Source organism: Rhinatrema bivittatum, chromosome 1, assembly GCF_901001135.1.
Source record: "Rhinatrema bivittatum chromosome 1, aRhiBiv1.1, whole genome shotgun sequence".
Classification (NCBI taxonomy): domain Eukaryota; kingdom Metazoa; phylum Chordata; class Amphibia; order Gymnophiona; family Rhinatrematidae; genus Rhinatrema; species Rhinatrema bivittatum.
In genome coordinates, this window is record NC_042615.1 from 261,492,848 (window position 1) to 261,509,911 (window position 17,064).

The window sequence follows — 17,064 nt, forward strand, 5'->3', positions numbered from 1 at the left end:
AACAGGAGCAGGTCCGGGAGACCGGAGGTAAGGGCCTGGCCGCGGTGCTCGCGACTAGAACCGCAATAATACCTCCCCTCTTAGCCGGTCCGGGTTTACTTGGGTGGTCCAAATGGAACTGCCGTAATAAGTCCTTGTCGAGGATGTTACGGGCCGGTTCCCAAGAATTATCCTCGGGTCCGCAACCCTCCCAGGCAAGCAAGTATTCCCATTGGCCTTGATGAAACCGGACATCCAATACTTCACGCACCTGATACGTGACCTCGTCCGGTACTGAAGGATCCGATGGTTCCGGAGCCCGGGAGTGGTACCTGGATAACACAAGATGCTTCAGCAATGACACATGGAACACGTCATGTATGCGCATGGAGGAGGGAAGGCACAGATGGTATGAGACTGCTCCCACTCGTTCAGCGACTCGAAATGGCCCACAGAATTTCGGAGCTAGTCTTCTAGATGGAATACGTAGCTGTAGATTTCTGGTGATGCCAGACGCGGTCTCCTGGGAGGAAGATGGGTGCTGACTGACGATGCCTATCTGCCAACTTCTTGGCGGTCCGGGCAGCTTTACGGATCTTTTCCTGGGTAGAGATCCACAAGGAACGAAGCTGACGAGCTACGAGTTGCACTGCCGAGAGTTCAGGCAAAGGTAAGCGCGGACGAAGTTGCTTCCCATAAACAACAAGGAACGGCGAACTTCCAGTAGCAGCATGCGTGTGATTATTATACGAGAACTCCGCCCACGGGAGTAGTTTGGCCTAATTATCTTGTCGTTCGTTCACGAAGGCACGAAGAAAGGTCTTCAGGGTTCGATTGGTTCGTTCCGTTTGCCCATTACTTTGAGGATGGAACACTGATGAAAGACTAAGTTGCACATTGAAACGTTTGCATAGGGCTTTCCAATAACGAGCTGTAAACTGTGGTCCTCGATCGGAGACTATATCCTGAGGGAGACCGTGAAGTCTAAAGACATGCTGAGTGAACAAGCCAGCCAGGTCAGGTGCAGAAGGTAGCTTAGGCAAAGGGACAAAGTGCGCCATCTTGGAAAATCGGTCCACGGTTACCCAAATGACCGAATTACCTCCTGAGAGGCAGGAAGGTCCACCACGAAATCGGTGGAGATGTGTGTCCAAGGTTCCACCGGGATGGGTAATGGTTGCAACAGACCCCTGGGCTTCCCAATGAGCGGCTTTTGAACTGCACAGGTAGGGCATGAGCCCACAAAGGCTTGGACGTCCTGTCTCACCGTTGGCCACCAATAGAAATGGTTTAACAAGTCCAAAGTCCCTTTCCAACCAGCATGGCCCCCAGTGAGGGAGTCATGGGCCCAAGCGAGAACTGCTCTCCGGGAGCGACATGGAACAACGGTCTTCCCTTGGGAAGTCACTGAGGTTGTAGCAAGACTTACTTTCTCAGGGTCCAAGATATACTGAGGTGTATCAGGAGTCTCTTCAACCTCAGAGGAGCGCGAGAGTGCGTCAGCTCGAACGTTCTTCGAGCCGGATCTGTAGCGTAACGTAAAGTCAAACCGGTCCAAAAACAGCGACCACCGGGCTTGTCTTGGATTCAGGCATTGGACTTGCTTCAAGAATGCTAGGTTTTTGTGTTTGGTGTAAATCGTAACTGGATGGTTGGCTCCTTCCAACCACTGTCTCCATTTCTCCAGGGCAAGTTTCACGGCTAGCAACTCTTTGTCACCAACACAGTAATTGCTTTCTGCCGGGGAGAATTTCCTTGAGAAAAATGAACAAGGCAACAGCTGTCCAGAATCAGAGTACTGACTCAGTACGGCCCCCACGGCCACATTGGAGGCGTCAACTTCCACCAGGAAGGGCCGGCTGGGATCCGGATGGCGAAGGCAGGTGTCCAACAGGAAGGCCTCTTTAAGGGCCTCAAAAGCTTGACAGGCAGAAGCAGGCCAATCCATCGCGTTAGCCCCCTTTCGGGTGAGTGCAGTTAACAGGGCCACAATACGAGAGTAATTGGGAATAAAGTGATGGTAGAAATTGGAAAAGCCGAGGAAGCGTTGCAACGCTTTAAGACCCCTCGGCCGAGGCCAATTCTTAATAGCCGCCACTTTCTGCGGGTCCATTTGAAAGCCAGCTGCAGAGACTATGTAGCCTAGGAACGGCAGGGACGTCTTCTCAAAGCTACACTTTTCCAGTTTTGCATAGAGACCATGCTCCCTAAGTATCTGGCGCACTTGACGGACATACTGACGGTGTGACGACAGATCCTGAGAGTAGATTAACACATCGTCGAGGTAAACAATTACGCAGGTGTTCATAAGGTCCCGCAACACCTCATTCATCAGGTGCTGGAACACCGACGGGGCATTACATAAGCCGAAAGGCATCACGAGATACTCGTAATTCCCGTCTCGGGTATTAAACACGGTTTTCCACTTATCTCTGGGATGTACGCTCCTCGCAAGTCCAACTTTGTGAAAATCTTTGCTCCTTGAAGCCGATCAAGGAGCTCCGGGATTAATGGGAGCGGGTAATGGTCTCGCTTGGTAATAGAATTTAGGCCTCGATAGTCTATGCACGGCCTCAGTGAGCCGTCTTTCTTGCTGACAAAAAAGAAACCTGCCCCTGCAGGCGACTTGGACTGGCGGATAAAACCCTTGGCCAGGTTCTCCGCAATGTACTCGGACATGGCCCGGGTCTCAGGTATGAATAAGGGGTAAACCCTTCCTCGAGGGGGCATAGTACCAGGTAGCAAGTCTATAGCACAGTCATACGGACGATGTTGCGGAAGGATCTCCGCCTTGGTCTTGGAGAATACATCCGTGAAGTCCTCATAAGGTGCAGGAGGACCCACGGCAGAATGCTTCAAGGGAAGTGTGGGAGTCTTAGGCACTTTTGTACAATTAGCTAGGCAAAAAGGACTCCATTTGACAATCTGTAGCGTATCCCACCGAATCGTGGGCGAGTGTTTCTGTAACCATGGCAACCCTAGCACCACAGGGTGGACAGCCTTCTGCAATACTAGGAAGGCTAACACCTCCAAATGGATTGCCCCGGTGCGGACCGTAATGGGTGCGGTGGACATCTGGACAGGTCCTGGAAGAAGCGTCCCCTGGATAGAGGTAATTTGTAATGGGACCTCCCGTCTCTGCATAGGGATTCGCAACTGGGAGACTAAGTCCTGCAGGATGAAATGACCTCTGGCTCCGGAATCCAGGAACGCCATTGTCTCAAAGGAGCCTCCAGGATATTCCAAGGTAACCGGGACAGTACATTGAGGAGCTGTAGCACAGCATAGGAGGAGCTCCTCCCGACCTCCTAGGCTTTGGCGTTTTCCACACGCTCCTGGCAGCGTGCCAAGAAGTGGCCCTTCTGGCCACAATACAAGCACAACTTCAACGAACGGCGACGTTGCCTTTCTTCAGCAGAAAGTGGGGCCCGACCCAGCTGCATAGGTTCGGAGGTGGGAGCGTCTGGACGAGAAATCTTGGGCAAGGGCACAGGTCTTGGCCCACGAGCCGGACTATGGCGAGAGGAGCGTTGCTCCTTGGCCCGTTGTTGTAGGCGGCGGTCAATGCGGGCAGCCATCTCAATCAAGGCATTGAGGTCCTCCGGCAGATCTCGCACAGCAATTTCATCCTTTATGCGTCCGGAGAGGCCTTCCAGGAAGATGGCCTTAAGACTACCATCTTGCCAACCTACTTCTTGGGCCAACGTCCGAAAGTCTATTGCATAATCTGCCAAGGAGCGAGCCCCCTGACGAAGTTGCAGCAGCTCAGACGTAGCGGTGGCTACCTGGGCGGGCTCATCAAAGGCCTGGCGAAAGTTTGTGATGAACTGTTGTAAGTCCGTTAGTGAAGAATCATTGTTTTCCCAAAGGGGAGAAGCCCAGATTAAGGCTTTCCCATCAAGCAGGGACAGGATATATGCCACTTTCACCGCATCTGAGGGAAACTGCCGGGGCAACAAAGAGAACCGAACAAAACATTGGTTCAGAAAGCCGCAGCAGGTCCTAACGTCACCATCGTAGCGGGAGGGTGCCGGCAGCTGCGTCACTGAAGAGTCTGGGGCCTCGGGTACCCGGTCCGGGGCAGAAGCAGCCCTGGCATCCAATCGGGCCGATAACTCCCCTACCAAACCGGTAAGGACCTCGAGGTACTGTTTTTGGTACTGCAGCTGCTGGGCCAACCCAGGCAAATCCAAGGGGACAGGCGCATCCGCCGAGTCCATGGCCTTGCATTCTGTTATGGGAGTCTCTGTTTAGTGGACCCTTGGGCTGACCTGCTGGAGACTAGGAAAGGTGGACAATGTCTCTAATGAAAAGCAGGCCGGGAGGCAGATGTCCTGGCAGGATGTAGATGCTCTTCACCCTGGAAGCTGGCACTCCCCCGGGAGGAGCCCGTAGGAGCCCAACCGCTGGGATGTAGGTGGCTTCACCCTTGGAAGCCGAAGCCCCCCCCCGGGAGGAGCCTGTAGGGGCCCGGCTGCTGGGACTTAGGCGAGTTGTGGATCAGGACAGGTAACTGGAACCAGACTAGGACAGCGCAATACTGTAACTGGACTCGGGTTCTGGAACCAGGCAGGAACTGTAGCAAGACTCGGGTAATGGAACCAGGCAAGAACTGTAGCAGGATTCGGGTACTGGAACCAGGCAGGTACTGTGGCAGGCAAGCAGGAACCAGACAGGTACTGTAGCAAGCAAGCAGGAACCAGGCAGGTACTGTAGCAAGCAGGCAGGAACCAAGCAGGTACTGTAGCAAGCAGGCAGGAACTAAGCAGGTACTGTAGCAGGAATGGAGCGACGAAGCCAAGCGAGTCACTCCGGGGCACAGCGCAACAGGAAACCAGGAGGCTAACCCGTTGCAAGGCCAAGACTGGATGGCCGCGGCGTCTGACGTCAGGATTTGGGCGGAGTCACCACTGGCGGGAAATGGCCTAGAAAAGCGCCCAAGTGGCGCGCGCGCACACCTAAGAGCAGGGCATCTACAGGAGAGCTCGCAGCGGCACAGCCCCAGCGGGGACGCCGCAGACTAGGCCTCTGGAAATAGGAGCAGGTCCAGGAACCCAGAGGTAAGGGCCTGGCCGCGGTGCTTGTGGCCAGAACCACAACAGTCCCATTAAGTTATAAGTATCTATATGTTTAGTAATTTTGCTCTTTATGATAGTTTCTACCATTTTGCCTGGCACAGACATCAGACTTACTTGTCTGTAGTTTCCTGGATCACTCCTTCATCCCTTTTTAATAATTGGCGTTACATTGGCAAGCCTCTAGTCTTCAATTACAGGAGATGATTTTAATGATAGTTTACAAATTACTAATAACAGGTCTGCAATTTCATTTTCAGTGCTTTCATGTACCTGAAAATGTTTTGCTTATGAGTTTTTGCTTCCACAGCAAGCTTCTTTTCAAATTCTCTCTTTGCCTTTCTTATCAATGCTTTACATCTAACTTGACAGTGCTTATTCTCTTTCCTGTTTTATTCATTCAGATCTCTTCTCCATTTCTTGAAAGATATTCTTTTAGCTATTATAGCCTCTCTCACCTCATCTTTTAACCATGCCAGTAGTCATTTAATCTTCCTTCTGCCTTTTTTAATGCTTTCTTGGGCTTCCAAGATGGTATTTTTAAACAACCTGCCACCATCCATGTTTCATCAGTCCTGCACCTGTTTCTGGGGTAGGTCTCATGTTTTGGTGGTACCAGTCTGGCCCGATCTTGTTCAAGATCAGAAACAGGTGTGTGCAGCAGGGACCCCATGCCTTTAAGGAGAAATTCTGTGAAGCAGAAATAACTCAGCACTCTTGTAGCTGTATGCAAAGATACTTTACTCGGGAAACTGGGATAGAAAAATAATACATTTATTTATTTATTTATTTAGCACTTTTTTATACCGACCTTCATAGTAATAACCATATCGGATCGGTTTACATTTAACAAGGGTATAACTGTAGCGTAACTAAAGAAAATTAAACAAAAGAAATGAATAAGGCAAAGTTACATTCAACAAGGATAAAGAACTTGGAAGCTTATGTAGCTGGAAGGAAGTATAGGTGGTAATAATTAAGAAATACAATAGAGGATACTGGTTAAAGCTTAAAAGTGCTTTAACCTAGAGGTGCCATAGTCCATCGTTCATGAAGATCAAAGGCCATCTTCCAAGTAAGAGAAGGGCAACTAGTGATTGTCTGGGGGATCCCCGAAAGCTTGGTGAAAGAGCCACGTCTTGAGTTTTTTTCTGAAAGTTTAAAGGCAGGGTTCCAATCTGAGGTCTGAAGGGATATTATTCCAGATAGATGGGCCTGCGATCGAAAACGCTCGGTCTTTGGTAGAGGAGAGGTGTGTGGCTTTAGTTGGGGGAAATTTCAGAGTTCCTTTGTGAATATCTCTGGTTGGTCTGTTGGAGGAGTGTAGATTGAAGGGGAATTGAAGATCTAGTTGAAGTTGATGGTGGATGAATTTGTGAATTAGGGTGATTGATTTGTATAATATTCTAAAATTCACTGGTAACCAATGTAGGTTTCTGAGAATGGGAGAGATGTGTTCAGCACGGCTGGTGTTGGTCAGCAATCTCGCTGCGGCATTTTGTATCATCTGTAGTGGTTTGGTGGTAGATTTGGGGAGGCCTAAGAAGAGGGCACTGCAGTAGTCGATCTTAGCGAATAGCAACGCTTGGAGGACTGTCCTGAAGTCATAGAAAAATAGGAGTGGTTTGAGACGTTTTAGCACCTGTAGTCTGTAGAAGTAGTCTTTGGATGTGGTGTTGACCATTTTCTTTAGGTTTAGTCGATTATCTAGAATTACCCCAAGGTCTCTGACATGAGTATGGGTGATGTGGGCGTTGTGTGGGGATGGAAGGGGGAAGTTTTCTTCGTTTGAAGAGATGAGGAGGAGCTCTGTTTTTGAGGCATTGAGGACCAAGTTTAGGCTGTTGAGAAGACTGGTGATAGATAGGAGGCAGTTATTCTAGTGAGAGAGAGCTTTTGAGATAGAACCTGTTATAGGTATTAGAATCTGTACGTCGTCTGCATACAGATAATGAATTAGGTTGAGATCAGTTAGTAATTGGCAAAGGGGGAGGAGGTAGATGTTAAAGAGGGTAATAAACATTATATACATGGTTACATGATTCTGTTCAAAGGGATTGTGCTAGTGTGACTAGACACAGTAAGCAGGGAGAAAGATGGAGACTTGGGCTAACTAATATAGGTTACAATTTATGTAGATAAACCTTATGGTCCACTCCTTCCTATGCAAAGTCAAGTGACACAGCTAAGGAATGTTTAACCCCTTGCTGTCTGGTTTGGAGGATGATCTTTTGCTGTTGGTCATCCAACAAGATCTATACCAGGAGAAAAGCCGTCATTACTGGATCAAGCACTGCAAACTTGAAAATCTCAAAAATTCTATGGGACTAAAAAGTTTTTATATTTCCAAGTTTGAGTTTTCTCATTCTGTCTCCATTGCCGCCTCTTTGTCTTTCACCTTCTTCCAGTCTCCATCATCAGCTTTTTTCTTTCATCCTTTCATCCCCTCCTCCCTGTTATGTATAAAAGTTTCTATACCTCCCACCTCTGGAACAACTGCAGTGAGAAAAAGCCATGCTGATTGTTTTCCCCTTACCAGGGTCAGCCTGTGAGGGGAGGATGCAAACTAGGGTGATTGCCCAAGACCCATACTTTAGTCCCTGTACCAACACTTAGGGGCAGATTTTAAAAGCCCTACGCATGTAAATCCAGCTGGATTTACGCGCCAAGCCTATTTTGCATAGGCCCGGCGACACACGCAAGCCCCAGGACGTGCGTATGTCCCGAGGCTTGAAAAAAGGGGCGGGGCATGGGTGGTCCAGGGTGGCATGAGGGCGTGGCCAGAGGCCTCCGTAGGGCCTCTAGGCCGGGGGATTGTGTGCCGGCACTTGGCCGGAGCATGCAAACTATGCCTGCCCAGAGGCAGGTGCAACTTGCCAAACAAAGGTTGGGGGGGGGGGGTTTAGATAGGGCTCGGGGGCGGGTTAGGTAGGGAAAGGGAGGGGAAGGTGGGGGGGGGGGATGGAAGGAAAGTTCCCTCCGAGGCCGCTTCAATTTTGGTGCGGCCTCGGAGGGAACAAGGAAAGCCATCAGGGCTCCCCTAGGGCTCAGCGTGCACAAGGTGCACAAGTGTGCACCCTCTTGCGTGCGCTGACCCCGGATTTTATAACATGCGCGCACATGTTATAAAATCGAGCGTAGATTTGTCCACGCCACGTTGCGCGGACAAATCTACGCCCGCGCGTAGGTACCAAAATCTGGCCCTTAGTCAAGAGAGCTAGTGAGATGGAGTAGATGTGACAGGAACTATGCACCACATTTGCGCCACTACTTATGGGTTTGCTGACTAGCTCAATGCTGTTGCCTCTTTCTTTCCCTTCCTTCCACTATGCTGTTCTTTATGGCCATGTCCTTACCCATGCTTCAACATTGGGAGGGGGAACAGATGACCATCTCTGCTACTGTACAACCTCCTGTGGGGAGGGGGGGGGCACATGCTGATACATATTTGCCCCAAGCTCTGGACCACTCTAAGGTCAGCCCTACCCTTAACTTTCCCTCCTCTTCTTCATTTCTGCTCAGTGTGTGCCACTTAGAGGGGAAGCTGGAGGCACAGTGAGCATGCCTCTCCATCACCCTGACCCCATGTTGCACACTACAACTGTAGGAGTTCCAGGGACCAGAAAGGAAGAACCATGTCATGCTATTGTTAACGTGGTCCTGTGACCCCAGCATCTAAACTGGGATAATTTGTGGAAGATCTAGGAAGAGGAAAGGAAACACAGCTAAGAAGTCTCCCAGAAGATCTTGGAGAGTTGAGTTGCCTGTGTCTATCTTTCTGCCTCTAATTCTCATCCCCTTGCCTTCATCATGCTCCTGTCTCAGCCCTATTTTTAGCCTCCTGCCCTTTAATAAATAAAATAAATAAATAAATAAAAAAAATAAATTATCTCTCCTTCCCAGCTACCCACCTCTCCATCTTAGTCCCCTGCCCTACCCGATCCCTTTTCTCTCCCTTCAATCCACTTCCCCACCCCTCTAAGCTGCGTCCTCCTCCATTTCACTTGCCTCTATTCAGCAGAGGCAACAGTATTGAACATGTGGGCAATGTGCAATGCAAGCACACTGAAAGAGAAGTGTTTGCAGTCCCCATAGTAGTCTTTCCATCACCCTCTTTTATTGCACTACTTGCTTCAGATTTTCACAGGAAGTTTGCACAGGTGTCCATATGCTAATAAGAAGAGCAGTAGAAGGAACAACTGCTGCAGGGACAGTGAATGTGTTCTCTTTCCACATTGCACATGTTGCCTGCTTCTTAACTACTAAGTACCTCTACTCTGGGAGACATGATGAACCTGGGAGACCAGACAATCCAGACATCTCCTGGAAGAACCAGGATGTGGACTTTCTGTATGTGACCTCTGTTAGGCCACTAAAGTGTGTCCTATGTGTATAATGGATACTTTTCCAGCAAGAAGAGGATCAGAGAGGTATTTTTAGTTGTGGAGTGATGGTAGGTGTCTTCCCTCGAAAGGGGATGGATTTTGGAGGAGTTATTTAATGTGCTTCCACAAGCACTGGGAGGAATCTGGAGAGAAAGGAGTTCTGAGGCTGAGAAATGCAACCTTGGAAGGTTTGCCTTGAGGATTTCAGGGTATAAGAATTTTAGGAGTTGGTTTTGACTGGAGAAGCAAAGGGAATTTCCCCAGAATGAGTAAGAACCATCATGGGGACAGAGAATCCCTCAATCTATGGGGACTCCTTTTTCTGCCTTGAGAAGTCCACATCTGGAAAATTGTGTGCTAGATACAAGTGTCCTCTGGTTGTTTCATCTGGGACCTGGAAGAGGTAGTGAGCCTTGGTGGAAGTGTTACGTCTCTCGGCCGAGGTAACCCCCGGCCGACCCCCCCCCCCCACCTGCTTCTCGGCTCCTTCTTGCCGCAGCGCTGTGCGGCCCGTTCTGTTCAATGGCAGGCCTTCCCATGGCCTGCCGCATGGCCGACAATGCCGTCCTCCTCCTCCTAGCGGGGCTTTCCCTAGGCATGTGCGCATGGGAGGCCCCGCCCCTTAAAGGGACAGTGGCGGGAAAAGCCAAGCCTGGCCCTGGATGATGACACCCTTTGGAGGGGTATTTAACCCCACAGCTGCTGCAGAAGATTGCCTTTGCAACAGGTTTACTCTGTTGCTGCTTGGCTGTCCGTCGTGCCTTGCCTTCGAGTTCCTGCCTTGCCCTGCCTCCGAGTTCCTGCCTTGCCTCATCGCCAAGCTCCTGCCCTGATCCAGCGCCTGCCTCCGTTCCTGTATCCAGTCCTTGGCTTGATCCCCAGGTTTTGACCTCGGCTTGTCTTCACGTCTCTGATCGCCTGCTGCCCATCCTGATCCTTGGCCTGTGACTCCGCTCCGCTTCTTCGCTGCCTGCCTCGGATCTTCTGCCTGGACTCTATTCCACTTCTCCGTGAAGCTTCGATTCCTGGTTCCTGACTCGCTGGGTGAACGCTCCGAGTACTAGGTGTGTGCATTCGTTTCCTACGTATTGGTAACCTGCAATGTATAGGGCCATATTCATTGTATTCGTGGGGAAGCGAAACGTATCGCGATTCCCCATGAATACAACGAATCTTCACCGAATTATTAGGCCGTCTAAAGGAGCCAATTTAAACAAACCCCCCACCCTCCTGACCCCCCCCCAAGACTTACCAAAACTCCCTGGTGGTCCAGTGGGGGGGCCGGGAGCCATCTCCTGTACTCACGCCTTCAGCTGCCGGTATTCAAAATGGCACCAATAGCCTTTGGCCTTACTGTGTCACAGGGGCTACTGGTGCCATTGGTCGGCCCATGTCATATGGTAGGAGCAATGGATGGCCAGCGCCATCTTGTACTTGAATGTAATCCACAAGATGGTGCCTGCCATCCATTGCTCCTACCATGTGACAGGGGCCGACCAATGGCACCGGTAGCCCCTGTGACATAGTAAGGTCAAAGGCTATCGATGCCATTTTGAATACCGGCAGCCGAGGGTGTGAGTGCAGGAGATGGCTCCCGGAACCCCGCTGGACCACCAGGGAGTTTTGGTAAGTCTTGGGGGGGGGGGGGCAGGAGGATGGGGGGTTGTAGTTAATTCAATTTTAACCGGGAAACAAATAAGAATTAACACATGAACATATCGGGGGCCCCCCTTGCCGAATGCAACGTATCTGCCCCCCAACGAATACGAATCCCGAATGCAACGTATGGCGTCTCTCTGCACATCCCTACCGAGTACCCACTCCTTGGGGGCTCTCCCACGTTCATAGGCTATCCGCTCCTCGGAGGGCCGTCCTGCCTGGTCTCTTGGAACCATTCCATGTGAGTGCTTCTCTTCTCCAGCTTCACCTCCCGGAGACGAGTTCCATCAGGGGCAATCCCTCGATGGTCTTCACCGCTCACTCCGGCACAAGGGTCCACAATCATAACAAGAAGCCTATGAGGGTGAGATTCTTTTGGGACTGGTAAGTCAAGCAGCATGAGAAAATGAATAATTAACTATTGTGAATTTTTGTGAACTGGATAAGAAGAGTGACTACTGTTTTCTGCAGTCTGGACTATTTATTGGCTTTTCCCTGCCTTTACTGAACTTTCATTTTTTTCAACTTTACAATAAATTCTTTCTTTCTGTTTTGGAACTACATTTTGAGTGTAGGCTGCTTTTTTTTCCTGGTGTGTGGCTCTTAAGCCCCATAGTACTTGTTATTCCCTCAATGGAAGAAACCCTGTGCCAGGGCTGCAGACAGATTTGTCCACCACTGAAGGTGACCCCCAATAAAGGTGGGCGCTACATGTATGCTAAATTAACTTTTTATATGCAGGCCAATATAATCTATAGTCTCAAGGTTGATGTAAACAGTGGTCTTGTTTTTCAGTGTCTTGTTTGGGTAGTGGCCCATCCTGCTGAGCTTCGTTATCACTCTAAAATAAATACCAACCATTGCAATATGGCACACTGAGATTCTGACTCCTTCACATTTATACAGCAAAAACAATGAAAAAGAAAAGCAAAGGGTTCAAACAACATCACTATAACAACATATGGGAAAATTGCCTTAGGATACAATTATTCTTTTGTCAAAATCTTCTTTTATAATATACCAAATGGGACAGTATCCCTATATGTATTCATGTGGAATGCACAATGAATCACTTCATTTTATCTGCATCCTTATTTTTAATTTTTAGGAATAACATTTGTAAAATAAGAACAGTATCTAACTGTTGTGAGGCACAGGGGCTTCAGCTCCTGAATGTTACATTGAAGTCCTTTAAGAATATATTTTCAATCAAGCACCTAACAACGAGGGTATATGCATAGCTTTCAGACAGCACTTTCTGGAATGTTCTTCCAGATAATATTCATCTACTAGATGATTTGTTATTCCGGAAGCAGCTTACAGCTTTATTATTCCAGGAGGCCTTTGGTTCTACCCAGGGTGAGGAGAGAGAGTATGTTTTGCATGTGGATTCTGAATCGTTTTTTTTTTGTTTCATTGTGATTTTATAATTTTAATTTTCTTGTAATCCTCTTAGCACTACTAGTTTGTTATAAGCGAAGAACAAATACTTTCAAATTAATAAATAAACCTGAAATTTAAATGCACAGATCAATAATCAAAGCCATTTAGACAGATAACTCAGAAGTTAGCAGGGATGGTGGAGTATCCTAGTGGCTATGAACAAGGAGACTATTGTTCAAGTCCCACTGTCACTCCTTGTGACCTTGGGTAAGTCACTTTACCCTCCATTGCCTCAGGTATAAACTTAGATTGTAAGCCCTCTGGGGAGAGGGAAGTACCTGAATGTAATCCACTCTGAAGTGCTGAAAAAAGTGTGAAAAGCAGCATATAAAAATCTATATGGCAAGTTTTTGAATATTGAGTCCCTTATGCAGCTAGATTTTAACCAAGTAAGTCGTCATCTGGATAAAATCTAGCTGGATAAAAAAGGTATTTTAGGGGTATTCCAGGGATGAGTTAAGTTACCTGGCTAACTTTGCCGATTTTGAATTATATCCAGTTTTGTGTAGCTGGATAACTTTTTACTTAACCAGATATCTTTAAAAGATATCTCATTAAGTGGTGCTGTCATATTAAAAAAATATATCAAAAGAAGTAAAGGGGCCTGTGGCCTGATCTCCTCCCTTCCCCTCAAACTTTTCAATAAGGCTCTGTTGAGTTGTGCACCCACCACCTCTCAAAGCCCTCCTAAATACCAGGCCGATACAGTAAGGGCGCATAAGAAAAAGTGCAGCAGTGCCGGGCGCCTGCCCGTTTGCCGCGCGCACAGTTCGGATCACATACCGCTCGATACAGTATTTAAATTAGACGCAAATGCAAGCCGCGTCCAAAGCACGTCCATAAAGCGGTAGGCGTGCGCAATCCATTTTACTGTATAGAGCGCTATACAGCGCCTATACAGTATCCTGGGTGCGCTGGTACCTGTCATTTCAAATGAGCGCCCGGATGGACGTCCAAGGTCACGGCGTGCGCTCATGCGCCTTCGCTGCCTTGAGCACCCAAATTGGACGTGCGTTCATGCATCTTCACCGGCGGGGCTGCTGGAAGTCGCTTTCGCCGTCGGCTGCCCCCGGGAGGCAGGGGAGCCGCGGTGCGCGCCTCGGGAGGAGGGGAGAGAGGACTGGGGCTGCTGGAAGCATGCAGTAAGTTTACTTTTGTTACAATTTCTATTTGCTTTAATAACATGTTGAGTCGATTTTCACCCTGCGCCTTGCTTCGGGAGGGGGGAAGAGAGGACTGGCAATCCCCGATGCCTGAGCATAGGAGAACCAGGCCACACCATGTTACTCGCTTGCTCCAACCCACCCACTTATTTGACCAGAGCCTGCCTATTGCTGTCACATCCCTCTAATGCCAGGGTCAGGGTAGGCGGTAAATTAGCGGGTTAAAGATGCGGCAAAACAGTTGGTTAAAAAGGCGATAATCGGGCCACACATTACTGTATGGGAGGGAATAGCTAATCCGATCATTTACATATCATATACATGCCGCGGGTGGAAAGGGAAAATCGTCGATTTAAAGAAGCGGTAAGGATTGGTAAAAACGGATAGTGAATCGTGGGTTAGACTTACGCGGCCAAATTGTGGGTACAAAGCGGGTTAGAAACAGGGTAACCGCGGCCACGCTTTACTGTATCTGCCTGTATGTAAGCACGTCCTGATCCACAGACTGGGCACCCCAACCCTTGAACCCCTTTCTAGGTTCAGCAAACCTAAGATAATTAAGACTGTCCCTAGACTCCACCATCTGTAGTGCTTGTCTCAGAACATGTAGCCGGATATCTTTAGGTTAGTATATTCAGCGGGATGTTTATCCCACTGAATATCTGGGACAAATTATCCAGCTAATTTATCAGGATAACTTGTTCACTAAACAGCTTATTGAATGTTGGGCGCAAAGGGGTCAATATTCAATGTCACTTAGCCGGATAAGTCCAAACTTATCTGGCTAAGTGGCACTGGTCAAATATTTGGCCACATTCACTGACCACCACATAGCCAAATATATAGTTATCTACCTAAGTGATGGGTATGACAGAGCATTCCGGGACATCGTTACTTTCCTGGCTAACAAGGTCATTCATCAAAATGTGTTATGGCTCTAACACCTGCGATATTTATCGCAAAGAGCAGTGTGAATGCAAATTTTTTGAATTTATTCAAAGGGGTGGGATTGGGAAGGATCAATGAAAATGAGGGGCATTATCTCACTGTATGATAGTGTATTGCATGCTTTTTACACCAGAAATAACTACACCTTTTTTGAGAGAGAGAGAGAGAGAGAGCGCCTCTGGGATGGCACACATAAAAGTCAACTCTTTATACCACTGTAGGAGGGCCAGCTAGTAACTCGAGGTGAGGTTTTGGTGATGGCCTAGGGTTTTGGGGCCAGTTTTACATGCACAATGAGACATATGAACAGCACAGTACACATCAGCGAAGATTTGACATGATTTGGAGTGAGGAAAGTCACATAAAGATAGATTTCTACAATGTTCTGTCGCCCTAACTTGATGGACTCTCTACCTCGAGTTACTAGCTGGCCCTCTTTTAGTGGTATAAAGAGTTGACTACTATGAAAGCCTTATAGAGTCTGTCTGTCTGTCTGTCTCTCTCTGTCTCTGTCTCACCCTCTCCCTCAGCCCAAAAGTTAGAAATGCCTGCCTGGGCACTTCACAACTTGTGAAGTACAAAATATCATGGGGTCGGAAAAATTTACCCATAGAGCGATAAAGCACCTATGCGAAGCGCTAATATAGCGCATGGTATGCTAACTCTTAAATTATCATAGCCATGCCCCATTTCCTTATCGCTGGCATTATTCATGCGAAAATTATTGCATTTTGATGAATCTAGGCCTATGTTAGCTGGATTTTAGACCTACTATTGAGCAGATCTAAAAGTTATCTGGTAAACTCATCTGGCTAAGTTTTAGATAGCTGGGTATATTCATTGAATAAGTTAGCCAGATAACTGACATTATCATCCTGGGTCGCTCATTTCAGTATGAAATACCAACAATTGTAAATTTTGAAGATCACAACCTTCAGATTTCTCCAACTGCCCATAAACAGATTGTTATGATACATCAAACCTCTTTTAGAACACAATGATTTTAGAATGGTATGACAGGCCTTAGTTTTGACAAGTATTGATTATTGTAACTCTCTATACATCGACCTTTCACAGAACTGACTAAGAGCTCTGTACCTGGCTCAGAATTCCGCTGTCATATTTCTTACAAAAACTCATTTCCGTGAACATATCACACCTATCCTCGAATCCCTCCACTGACTGCCTGTCAAATGGCGAATTTCGTACAAGATTTTAACAATAGTTTATAATTTACTACATAATGTCACCAGACCATAGACAAATGCAATCTTGCAATTTTACACACCAACTCGAAATTTCCATTCCTCAAACAGATATCTTCTCGACATACCAGCTGCCAATACACCAGGCTCTCTTTTACACATGAAAGAGCCTTCTCTATTGCAGGACCAGGCATCTGGAATTCTGTACCTGTAGCATTACGCTCTTTGGCAGATCCTAAGGAATTTAAGAGAGCGCTAAAAATGTATCTATTCACTCAGGCATTTCACGCATAAGTGTCATGCTCAATTATTGCGTTTGACAGCCAGTTTTACTGTGTTTTAGCACCATTTTGTTTGTTTAATGTTGATATGTATGTTTCATCCATTGTGTATATTGTTGATGTAACCCACCCTGAAATTTGGCGGGGCGGGGGGGGGGGGGGGGAAGCAATTTCAAACAAATAAACAAACAAACAAATAAATAACTTTCTCAGCTGGATAGTGGCTGAATATCTGTGATACTTGGCAACTTGCAAGATGCTCCCGCAATCCGTGGCACTCACCCTAACACTGCTGGTCATTTGGGCTTCCTTCTTGTTGCGAATGCCACTGACTTCCACATGCGGCAGGAGGCCACCTTAGCCGCCACCATCTGTGCATATCCTTAGGCGTTCGTGTAGCCGGCATTGCCAGATTTAAAGGGCCCACAATGGGAACAGACCGCGGCATCCCTGTGATGAAGTCACTTCCAGAGCCCTATTTAAGGGCTTTCCTACTGCCTCCTCTTTGGCTCAGCAACAGGTCACTTGCATCCTGTGTGTAGTGTGAGTTGCTGCTTCCTGCTTCCTGCATTCCTGATCCTGTGTCTGTCTCGTCTCTCCAGCCCAGCTTGCCTCATCTCTCCAGTCAGCTTGCCTTGGCTCTCCAGCCTGTCCAGCCTCATCTTATCCAACCCTTGCCTCCCTACCTCCCCTGCTGTGTCAGTCTTTCTCCTAGTTTCCTGCCTGCCTTCAGACTGACTTCTGGATCTGACCCTAGCCCGGACTTTGGCCATTCTTGTTTGCTGCCTGCCTTTGACCTTTGCCTGGATACTGACCATTCTTGTTTGCTGCCTGCCACTGTCCCCTGCCTGGACATTGACCCTTCTAGCTTGCTGCCTGCCTCTGACCCTAATCTGGCCCTAGACCTGTGCTTATTTCACTTCCAT

The 17,064-nt window shown here is 48.1% G+C and overlaps 1 protein-coding gene across 2 annotated transcripts in view; it reads left to right on the top strand.

Moving 5' to 3' along the window:
- Positions 1-17,064, top strand: part of SPEF1 (sperm flagellar 1) — a 157,342-nt gene that overhangs the window by 20,944 nt on the left and 119,334 nt on the right. The window lies entirely within an intron of this gene.